General features: G+C 30.9%; 1 pseudogene; it reads right to left on the minus strand.

Moving 5' to 3' along the window:
• Positions 1-410: 410 nt before the first annotated feature.
• LOC149172827 (iron-sulfur cluster assembly SufBD family protein ABCI8, chloroplastic pseudogene) lies at positions 411-2,417 on the minus strand (annotated as a pseudogene).
• Positions 2,418-12,849: the final 10,432 nt, after the last annotated feature.

Genomic DNA, 12,849 nt, shown 5'->3' on the forward strand with positions numbered 1-12,849 from the left:
AAGGGAATATTCATGATAGACACCATCTCTAGAAATTATGAAATATTAGTAGTATCTTTCACTAAATAGACAATGTTGGCATAGAATCATTTATTATTTTCTTACTCAGTGTCTCAAATTTATTGGTATTTTATGATTCGTGGTTTCTATTTCCATGCCAAGACTGGATTCATCATGCCTGTTAGGATTTTTATTTGTGCACATATCTTATTGCTCACTTCTAATTGTATCGAAAACATAGAGTATGTACAATGACATGTAGCGAAACGTAGGTGTCTATTTGACTCAATGATATGCTTGATTTTTTAACCCATTCCAATCCTACCACAATGAAATTAAGAGAGACAAGGACACAAGAAGGACTATCAATAAATGAAGTCAGATACTTTATAATGTAACTCAAATTGTACCTAAATGTAACGATAATTATTTGCAGTTGCTTGGTCACCGATGAGCATCGAATCACATTGTGAAAAATTCCATACATTATGAGAATTTGGTTGCACCTACACTAATCCTCTATAGTACTTCCTTGACTTGCCTATAGATATAATTTTAGAAAAAATCATACTCCTGCACTTCTTCCCTATATGTATCATCTTTGTCCCCCCCTATCGATAGTTATTTTTCAAGGCAAGAGAATATAACCCTCAAATTGCCTCATCACCTTTCAAAACAATTCTTGAGTAATTCCAGGTGATTTTCGAACTAGTCTCTACTCAAGTGCATGACATCCTTGATGTGTCTCCATCGCACAAGCCTCTTTTCGTAATAAAATTATATATCCCATGTCTGCATTCCTCATCCCCAACATACCAATTATTTAAAGTGGAATACATTATTGTTTCCCCCTCGTTGCAAGAGAGGTTCACTACTCTGGCATGGAGATGATTGGTGTCATAACATGGTGTTGTTCACCATTCAATATATGTCACAGAACACCTCTCATATACAACAATAAGAGTCCTCTCAAATTTCTTAGTCTCCATCTCATTCATCCTGAAATAAGTGGATATTTCCATAGGTGACAAAGTGTGCTTGGGGATTTAATAGCAAGAGCTATCACTAAAAAGAAATATACAATGTAGCATAATCGTTATCAGTAGGAGGAACAACCCTGTCAAGCTACTTCCTAACTAGATCAAGATGTTCCTAAATTACCTCTTATAATGAACAAAAGATAACCTCAACTTCCTATATATTCTACCTATGCATGGTATCAATGAAAACACTGTCAAAAACAACATCTACAACAATGTTGGTGAATCTCTTCTTCTAATAAAGGGCATGCCCAACTTTTGAAAGGTATCAAGCAGGCCAGGGTCCATGTTATACATGCTCCTCTTCTTCTTCTACTCTCTTAGTTTAGGTTTAGAATAATAGCAAATGTCTTGGAAATTGATGGGTGGCTAAAAGTTATTAGACCATTTGGGTTATTCCATTTTTAATCATTTTCTGTAAGCATTGAGTATAAATTGTAAAAGCCAGTCAGGTTCCTTCTTTTTAGCTGAAATTAACCTAAGATTTTGAGGATTGTAATGTTTGATGGATATAGGTATATTCTACATAAAATATAGTAACGTGGTTTAAAACTGTAGGCATTGAGATCAAAATCTAAGGATGAAACAAAAAATATTTTATGTTCGTGATTACAAGAAATTTCAATTTCATGTAACAAAGTTTGAGGAAGGTCTAGTATTTTCATTCTACTAAAAAAATTTCTTTCATCACTTGAGCCCTTTGAATTTGGGCATGGTAGAGTCCATTACACAAACAATCAACCACTAAAAAAAAGGTGAATATAAAAATAAAAAAAAAATCATGCATTCTGACCCTAGAAAAGTTAGGGAGGAGAAAAATAATATGTACATTGAAGACATGCAAAATACTTACTTGTCCATTTTATTTTGATGAATCGTTGGCTAGCCACAATCAAGACCTACATTATCATAATCATTAAGCCCTCAACTGTAAATGAAGTTTATGACCTGCATGATCATAATCATTAAATCCTTTGTACAATAAGGACATGCAAAATATTTACCTATGCATTGTCTTTTGATGAATTGTTGGCCGCAATCAATATTTGCATTATCATAATCATTAAACCCTCAACTGTAAATGAAATTTATGATCTGCATTATCATAATAATTAGACCCTTTGTAGACTAAGGACGTGCAAAATGATTACTTGTGCATTGTCTTTTGATGAATTGTTGGTTGCAATCAAGATCTGCATTATCATACTAATTAAACCCTCAACATTAAATGAAATGTATGCATTGATCATATAAACCCTCAAAATTGTTTACCCATAAGAAAAAAAATAATCTTTAGTAAAAAGAAAGAAGTCCAAATTCATACCCACGTACAAATGGCCAAGATCTATACACCCAATCACCTTTCCCTACCTCCATCTAATCGTTGATGCTATCCTAAGGTGTTTCCCATAAAAACTCCATCTAGGGTTCGAATCCCATGAAATCCATATATCACGTTGATGGTCTTCATTTCCATATAGATATCAACAAGGTAGAGAAAAATGCATTGCTACAATGTGATGTTGTAATTGGTGAATATTTTATTTCAACCCAACGCTAAACTGGAAACGAAAAAGAAAAGAAATATTTATAATGGAAAAAATAAAATAAATATTTATAATATAAAATAAAATATATAAATTTCAATTGGATTAAATGATTTATTTTTAATAAGAATTTGTTATTTTTTCATAATAGGCTAAATTAAAAAGAAGAAGAAGAAGTTAAAAATGATATTGGGATGAGTGTAAATATTTAAATATGGCCTCAATTAATAATAAAAAGTCAAATTAATAAAATTAATAAAATTAATTTTGTTATATTTTGATTTTGTTATTAACTTTTGAATATGCTTTGTTACAATACCATGGGCCAATACCATGGCTTATCAATATTACAAGTCCAAGAACTATAACTTAGTTCACAACCAAAATATTTTATAACAATATGACAAGATTCTTAACCATAGATATTCACCCCCACATTACAGTAGATATTATTAAGTTGTAAAAAATAGCCTTTGTTACAATACCATGGGTCAATACCATGGATTATCAATACCACATGCCAAAAAATCATAAATTATTTCACAATCAAAATATTTTATAACCGTGTATATTCACCCTTACTTTACCAACACTACAAGTCCAAAAACTATAACTTATTTCACAACCAAAATATTTTGTAACAATATGACAAGATTCTTAACCATAGATATTCAACTGCACATTACAATAGATATTATTAACTTGTAAAAAATAGCATTTGTTACAATACCATGTGTCAATACCATGGATTATCAATACCACATGTCCAAAAACCATAAATTATTTCACAATCAAAATATTTTGTAACCATGGATATTCACCGTCACTTTTCCATGGATATTAACTTGTAATTGGGCTTTGTTACAATACCATGGGCCAATACCATGGCTTATCAATAACGCATGTCATAAAACCATAAATTATTTCATAGTAAAAATATTTTATTTTAATTTAATTTTAGAACATTTTTTTAATTGAATCTAAAAGGGAAAATGTTAAAATTTTATATATATCCAAACCCTGTATCCTAACCACTACTAAAAATATTCCCATAGAAATTAAATTAATGTTTTAATAAAATTAAGCTAAGATGGATATATGTAGGTTCTTTATATATATATCTATATAAATATCTATATATATATATATATATATATATATATATATATATATATATATATATATATATATATATATATAACCAACATAGATCCATATTAGCTAAGGATCCAAGGGATGAGAGCAAATGAATTGACTAATTATAGTAGATCAAATATAGTGCATGATTTTTTAAAGTTTTCCATTATTTTATTTTCTTTGACATGATTGATCCAAAATATAGGTTTAATATTTAAAAACCAATTAAGTTTTTTTAATTTAGATAATTTCTTAAACATAATAAAATGTGATCAAATTTAAGAGAGAGTTGGGGAGGGGACAGAGAGAAGGAGGGAGATAGTGAAGAAGTTGGAGGGCAGAGAGCGAGAGAAAGAGAGAGTGATGGGGGGATAGAAAGTGAGGTGGGAGAGAGGAAGAGAGAGGAGAGAGATATAGAGAGAGAGATGGAGTTGGAGTTGGAGAGAAAGGGAGGAAAGAAAAAAAGACATAGAGAGATAGAGGTGGAGAGAGAGAGAGGAGTGAGAAGGGAGAGATGGAGAGAGATTGAGTGAGAGAGTAGAGGATGGAAGATAAAGAAAATGAGAGGATAGAGATGGGGAGAGAACGGGAAGGGAGAGAGATGGAGACATAGATATGGAGAAGGACAGGGAGGAGGGGAGATAGTAATAGAGTTCGATGAGAGAGAGAGAGTGATTTGGGGGGGAGATATAGAGGGAGGTGGGAGATAAGTGATAGAGAGGAAGGAAGATAGAGATGAAGAGAGAGACATGGAATTGGATGGGGCGGGGCAGGGAGGGAACAAGAAAAACATAGAGGGAGAAAGGTGGAGAGAGAGGGGGTGACAAGGGAGTGATGGAGAGAGAGTGAGGGAGAGAGGAGAGTGGGAGGGAATAGAGAGAAGGATATAAATAGAGAGGGAGAGAATGGGAAGAGAGAGATAGACAAAGATGGGTAAGAGAGGGAGATTTAGTGTGTATATGTTTGGGGGGTGAGATAGAGAGAGGGAGTAACAAAGAGACACAAATAAAAATATAGATATTATATAGTATTATATAACCAACCTAGATACATGTTAACCATATAACTATCAAGTGTTGAGAGGGATCCAATCTCTCGAGCTGCAATTGGATCCCTTTCATTGCCTGATAGACCCTGGGTTAATATTGATCTAGATCGGTTGATATGAAATAAAAGTAGGTTTTATTTGATATTATAGTCTTAAAAATTAAAATGTATCTTCAAATTAATTTCAAATTGGAACTAGATCCAATTAGACTCACTGAATAGTTTTTTAAAACATACATAAAATAGTATTTTTTATTAAAAATATATATTTTGAAAATTACAAATTATTAGAGATAAATAATGCAAAGTTGGCTCACCTATACACCATGTGAAGATGAAGAAGTGTTTAAGGAAGGATAACCTTTCAACCAATCTTGAACAACCTTTCAATCCCATATCACTTGTAAGTTTATATTGCTTCATACAATTAAGATGACTAACATAAAAAATTGATTCATATTATTTTTTTACTTGTTAGGTAGTTGTATTTTTGTTCTTAGACTAAATTATTCATTCATGTTAGTCATTTTTAGTTGTATTACTTATTATCTAATCACATATTTTAACCCGAAACTAAATTAGTGACTTATGTTAATCATTTTTGGTTTGGTCACTTAAGATTGCTCATTTTTTGTAGTATTTCACTTGGAAAAGTTGTGATGACTAATGTTTTTAGTCACCTAGTCACTAATTTCTCATTTTCTACTAGTGCCTGTCGAACTACTTTGAAAATAACCAACTCCTAATTTTCTTGTAAATGTTATAATTCTAATCATTTTCTTCACGAAACCATATTTCCTCTTAAGTGTTAGTGAATTCTTGAGTTGTTTGATGAATCAAGTTCCTCTTTTTCATCCATTGTATCTTGACTCGTTTCACATGTTTGTTATAGTAGCATTCCTTTTCAATTCCTTCAATGATTGTTGTGTTCATTTAGTTTTCCCTAGTTACAAGCAAATGGTTTTTCACATTCAGTACGTGAGGAGGATGATTCTTTTATTCAAAGAATTTAGAAATTTTTTCAAACTAATCTATCTTTATTATTCAATAACTGGGAATCTTATGCATTAATTAGTATATCTAATCATATTATGGTCCTAATGACTATCATTCAACTTATATTTTCCCACCAATAGATATGCTGACAATTGTCTTCCATCCTTTGATATTTTTCGTTTACCATCTCATCATTTGGGTACTTGTCGAGTTGTTGAGGCACTTCAACCCTTGCTGATGTTTATGTCAAGTCCTCACTATCTTGAAAACGCTTCTGAATATAATAAAATTTAGTTTCCCTTACAATATTATCAGCTTGATCCCTGAACATTATTTGAAAATACTTATTTTCAAGCATTTAAGGGTTTTCAAGATGATTTTTTTTAATTTCATGATCCAATCTATGATTAATTGTAAGCATCCTACTTAAAAATCCCCTTTTCTAATAATAAGTCTCAATCCTTCTTGACGCTTTCTAGGAAGGACAACATAGATCAAGGTGCATTCACAGGAATATTTCAAGGTTTGTTTGATTATCGTTTTTTCCAGAAAAGTAAGATTGCAAGTTGGTTATAGGTGGTTGTTATGACACATCTTTCTACTAACATGCAAGACCATCAATTTTATATGCTAGTTATTCAAGTTCTTGTCTTTTCTGTCGCACATGGTTGTATATTGGTTTTAATCACTCCTATCTTTGTGATTATAGATCAAGATTAGTTATGATGGTTACATTGGAAATTTCATTACACTTTACCCTAACATTCTAGCAAGTTAGGTTAAGAGTATTTCTAGTTTCATTGCACTTTCCCTTTATTGCGTTGATCCTACACTTTATTTATGTTCGTCTTTCCTTTATTTCATGTGTTTCCTTTAGTTTCGACCTCCATTTCGTTTTTTCTTCTGTTTTATGTTTTGTTTAATAAGACTATTCATGAAAGATGCTCCTATTTGTCTCAAAAGACAATGTGGAAAAAACTTGAAAAGGTGATTGTGATGAAAAACAATGCTTGACTTATCTTACTCGTACAAAATGGCTAATTAATTACTAAAACAACAACTAAAATTTTATTATAAATGACTATTTTTCAGTCGGTGACCAATAGTGGCTAATTTACAGTATTTTATAATGCAACCAAGTTTTAGTCGTATTTAGCTTAGTTATTAATTAGTCTTCTCAATTTTATTGTCTAGTAGTATATTTAGTCATTAATTTTGTCATTAATTTCGACATTCATTTAGCCATTAATTGTCACAATTAATGACAAAATACACAACAAAATATGCTAGTACATGATCACCCAAGAAAACTGTAATGACCAAAGAAATATGACCAAAATGTTGGTCACATTATAAGATACTGTAAATTAGCTACTAATAGTCACATATATGCAAACTTTAGTCACTTTTTGAAACTAATTAATGACCAAAAAAATATTACTAAATTTTGGCCATGTTATAAGATATTGTAAATTAACTACTTATAGTCTCATATATGAAAAAATCAGTCATCATTTGTAATCAAATTTATCATTTACAATAGTCATTTATCCTTTATTGGTAGTTTCATATTCATTATATAAACAACAGATTTAGTAATTTAAATTCATTTCATTTACTTTCATTAATAATCATTATAAACAACTAATTTAACCATTGCATATTCATTTTATTTGTGTTTAATATGAATTAATATAAACTACTAATTTAGTAGTTTTAGTTTGATTTTATGTGTTCACTATTAATCAAGATAAATTAATTAGTATAATTTTGCAACTAAATTAAAAAAAATGCATACAATGTGCACGTTCATTTCATATGAAAATGCAAAGTTACATATGTTAATTACAATACCAAATAATATTAAGTACAACTATAAATAATTTCAACCACAAATTATATTATATGAAATATCAAGTATTACAGTGTCAGTTTCCAACTTAATATTGGTTGGATTAGAATTTACACGTGAAATATTGTTTCATCACTTCAAAACATTATCATTGTGTTTCACCAAATCTAAATACTTGACCATCAATCTGTATGTGTGTGTCTCATGTAAGATATTGGCTTTAAGAGTGTCACTAGACTGGTTCTCTTCTCTGTCTCTTTCTGCATTTGTTGCTCCAATGTTATTGTTCTCCTCTTTCTTGAACTTCTACTTCTTACCATCAATATTGAGTTCCTCTTCTGAAAATGAAAGAAGATACAATGCAAAGTATAAGACATGAAAGATAATGAACGCTAGAATATAAACTAAAGTATACTATAAAAAATCTATATGACATATAAATCGACATTAGTGATGTCAATGTCATTTTCCCCCATAAAAGCAAGAAACTTGAACAAGTTTTCTTCAGTTGGGAAATTGTTCCCATTGTTTGGCTAGATGACTTGCATAAACAAAGAAAATAGAATGTCACCATAAAAAATAACACCTTAGGAACTTAGTATTCAACCTTTAGGAAATTCTTAGGCATAATTATGCCAACTATGTTACATGCTAATAATCTAAAACTATTGATAACTTGTGAAAACAAATGGAAAGAAAAAGACAACATATAATAAACAAGAGCCACATGGTGGAAATGTCATAGTTTTTACTTTTTCACATTGCCACCACTTGGCTCTTGTTATAATAAGTTTAATAAAATTATAAAAACAATTAATATAACATATTGGAAGAATAAAATATGAATTAAGAAATTTAATTAATTAAATAAAAATATAAGTAACTTGAAAAACAATTGGTTCTACATAGATAATTTTAATAAATATATTATTTTAAGAGTTGTATAACAATTTCTTATTATTAATATATTTAAAATATATATAAATACAAATAGAGTTTAAAGTGGAACATGTTGCAATGATCAAAGTAGTGTATTTGAAAGTTATATGTTTTGGTGGAAATTTCAAATTTCACCACCTTAATGCTAAGAATCATCTCTATACCTATAATATCCAAATTCAGAGGAAAACCATGTAGTAAATAATCTATTAGTCAGACCAAATACAGTTATGACTTCAAATGTATAAGGAAATTAAATTTTTTTGCAAATAATATTCATTAGAGGAGGACCCTGAACTACTACAAACTTAAAACATCCAATACTTTCCATTTCCACAAGGTAAGCATAACCTCGAAACTGATATGGCACAAAAATAATAGAAAAGGATTGATATGCACACCTTTCACATAATTCCACTCTAGGAGCTACCTCTCTCCTCCACTCCCAATGCAAAAATGGAAGCCTAGTAGTCATGTAGCTCGTCAAAGAAACAAATACCAATGTTCACATCTCTCTCTCTCTCTATCACATAGGAAAGAAAACATACATAAGCATGCATGAATGCATTGTACATCCTATAAAAACACTATCATGGAGAAGAAATTTGATGATTACAAGGGATCAATGAATGTTTCCATAAAAGGTGAAAATAGGAACAATCAATACGAGTTTGGATAATGGAGAATGCCTCATATATTTTGCATCTATAAGATACACAAATACTGATAAGATGCAAAGAATATGAGTCCATAAGGGATAAGCATAATTTATATTGAGGAACGTAATGGAGATATGATACAGTAGACTCTAAAAAGAGGGTGTGTTAGGATCACTTCAAAAAATAGGCACTAGCTGCTAAGTAAATTCAACAATTGTTGTAACCCTTGAGACATTATAGTATACTTGTCACTTCCCATGGTAGTGAAAAACCAAATAGATCTCCTTAATACAACAAACCATTGTCACATTGACATAAGAACAATTTCTAGATATTGACATCTTTTTGTTATTTGTAATCTTTTGTATACTTAATTTACATCCATCGATCCTGTGAAAATGGGTGACTATTTGTCTCTCCATTTTATGGATAGAAAGGAAAGGCCCTGTACAAGAAATATGTCACTAACTACATTTCATATCCATAACTGAAATATTTGCTAGAATAAGTAGAGCATACATTCCCTCTAGTCTTTGTGCAGGTTTAGAAGCGCCACTTTTAGCAAGTTGTATCAATGGATCCACCAACTGTATCATCTAGTTGAAATATATAAATCTATTAATTCAATTAATACCTTCTTCAAAATAAATGTCAAGATGGGAATATTTGATTGAAAACAAAATATTTAAAGATATAAGATCATTTATAACTTAAATCTTTTGAACCATTAGAGGTAGACCACAATATTTAACCGTATCAAAATATTTGAGTTCTAGCGTGCTAATTTCATACTATGAAGGTGTGTTCTTCAAAAATTTTCCGTCTCTTTAAGCCTAATTGTAAACAAAGAAGAAATGTCATGTACAAATTCATCTATGGATTTTTCAAATAATAAACCCAAAGACAAAAATATTGTAATGCGTGCCTCCTCCTCCCTGTATATTTTTCCAAGAAAATTACTAAAAAAATAGATCAAATAGTACACTAGAAAAGAACATAGTAAAAAACATAATAAAAAAAAAAAAACAAGACAATCCTGTGAAATGGTTGTAGGACCAGGAGTTATCTTCATGCACGTCTTGACTCCTTGTATATGTCAATCAAATAGTCAAGTTATCCATTTTTTAAATAATTTTTCTAAGTTTCTCCTGTAACCTACCTCCATACACTCAAAGATTCATTTGTCCTTCTACACCACTAAACATCAATCACCATGCAAAATCCTAAGAGAAAATTCAAGTTCCATGTTAATGAAAAGGGTTAGGAAACCATATTTTGACTCATCCAAGGGAATAATTATGGATTCCAAACATCAACATCATAGCCAATGCACATAGGCCAAAAATGCGTTATAAATTCAAATGATGAAATATCCATTGGGACTGAAATGTCTCATATGGACCCTTATTCCATCACAAATTCCTTGGACCATGAAATTAATGCTTCCAAAATACCCTCCTTATTAGTATTAATGAATAGAAATCTGATACAGTTGAAGTGGAGTACTCTACCTTTCATTCCTTTTCACAACTTCAATAACGAGGCATGTGAGTGCCCTATTCGACATCTTGTTTCCATTTTTCCTGGGGTTATGACTTTCTACAACACATTTCCCTAGGGGAACTTATGTTTTTAAAGTGAACATTGGGTGTTTATCCTTGTCCTCCACTATCTTCACAATTTTTTATCAATTGGTCTTCCTTCATCACAAATTTATTTATCTAGGAAGATGTTGTTCTTACTTCAGGAATGGCCCAAATAAGTAGTGATTATCCACTTCTACAATCACTAGTAACAAAAACACCATCAAAACATGTTGCAAAATCAACAAAGTTGGCTTTGAAATTTGACATATTATCCCTTTCCATATCAAGCTTCTCTGCAATAATTTGTCAAACCAAATAAAAAATTGAAATTAGAGTGAAGAGGTAAATGGAGAAATTCTAGAAAATATGGTGTGTATGTCTAGTATCTTTTAGACAAAGAATATAAATGTTGAAAATACATGTATTCAAGGTTATGGATTGGGAAGGTTGCAATATCATCGAATTACCTAATTTTCGAAAGAATAAAATATAGTCCAACATGAACGTTGTCAACTAAATTTAGATTGGACCTGCATCATTAAGTTGTGTTTATCAAGAAGCAAATTGAAGTTTTATATCACCTTAGTTGTAGCTTTGATGCTTAAAAAAATATAGCTTACTTTTTCTAGTCCAAGATATCCCATTGCAAAGAAAACAAGTTTTTATTCAATAATCTCCTTTGTTCCCTCCATGTCTTTTAACCGAAGCTTTCCACTCATCTTTTTCCCATTTGACCTTGATCAATTCAAACCATTTATCATTTCCATTGTCATTATCTATAAACCTTTTTGTCAACACTTCAAATGAATTGGGATCTTTACTAAACTTGATAAAAACCTCCTAGTGGCCATAATCTATTAAAAAAATCCATAATCATGGATTTCTACTAGGATGCAACATGTTATAAAATAATAGATAGCCAATTTGTATTTAGATGAAGATGAATAAAGAAAAACCTGAGGCCAAAGATTCCCAGGAGAATAAGAATTGGGGGGTTTTGGAAGGAGCTCCAACTTCACAACATTTCTACATCCCTGTCTTATGGTTGTTGATATATAATTAGTTCCAGTGTATCCTCCTCTAATGACAATAACCCTTTTCCCTTTTGCATAAATAAACTTTCCATCTCGCAATCCATTTTCCAAAAAACTCTTGGTATTTGAATGAAGGAAATCCATAGAAAAATGTATTCCCATTAACTCGCAACCAAGCATAGGAATATACCTACAATATATATATATATATATATATATATATATATATTGACACTGTACAACATGGGAATCAACTCTTATGGAAAAATCAAATTAAAATCAAATATAGAAAGTGTACCTTGGTTTTGTTGCACCACATGCCAAAAGTAGAACATCATTTTGAGTGTGAAGCTTCTCCACAGAGAAAAGAGAGTCAACTCCAACATTTGCATTCATAAAAAAATTAACACCTTCTTTTACTATTACATCAACATGTTGTTAGATAACATCAAGTTTGTTTTTCATATTAGGAAATCCATACATCCTCAGACCTCCAATGTGATCAACACGTTCATAAACAGTGACAGAGTGCCCATGAGCTTTATTAAGTTGATCAACAACCACCAAACTAGCTGGCTCGCTCCCCACTATAACAAGTTTCTTCCTACACCTAATGAACCATCCATATCAAGATCTAGTCCACCACATCATAGAAAATAGTCAGATTATTTTCAAAATGATAATGGCATTAAGAATTATAAAGAAAAGGCATATACCCTGTCTTATTCGCAGGTGGATGTGGAACCAGCTGAACTTCTTCGAAATATTTATCAATGATGGAACATTGAATACTTTTAATAGATACTATATTATCAATTATTCCTAGTACACACAAACTTTCACAAGGGGTAGGGCATACACATCTACTGAATTTTGGAAAATTATTTGTTTCCAATAGCCAATCCAATGCTTCTCACCAATGCCCTTGGTGCACTAATTCATTTCGTTGAGGTATTTTTTTCCAAAGACGTTAAAATTGGCAAGCAGGGAAAAAATTCATGTGGGTCATCTT

The sequence above is a fragment of the Pinus tabuliformis genome, chromosome 4_2 (genome assembly GCF_031772625.1).
Source record: "Pinus tabuliformis cultivar Carrire ecotype Pingquan chromosome 4_2, CPIR1, whole genome shotgun sequence".
Taxonomy (NCBI): domain Eukaryota; kingdom Viridiplantae; phylum Streptophyta; class Pinopsida; order Pinales; family Pinaceae; genus Pinus; species Pinus tabuliformis.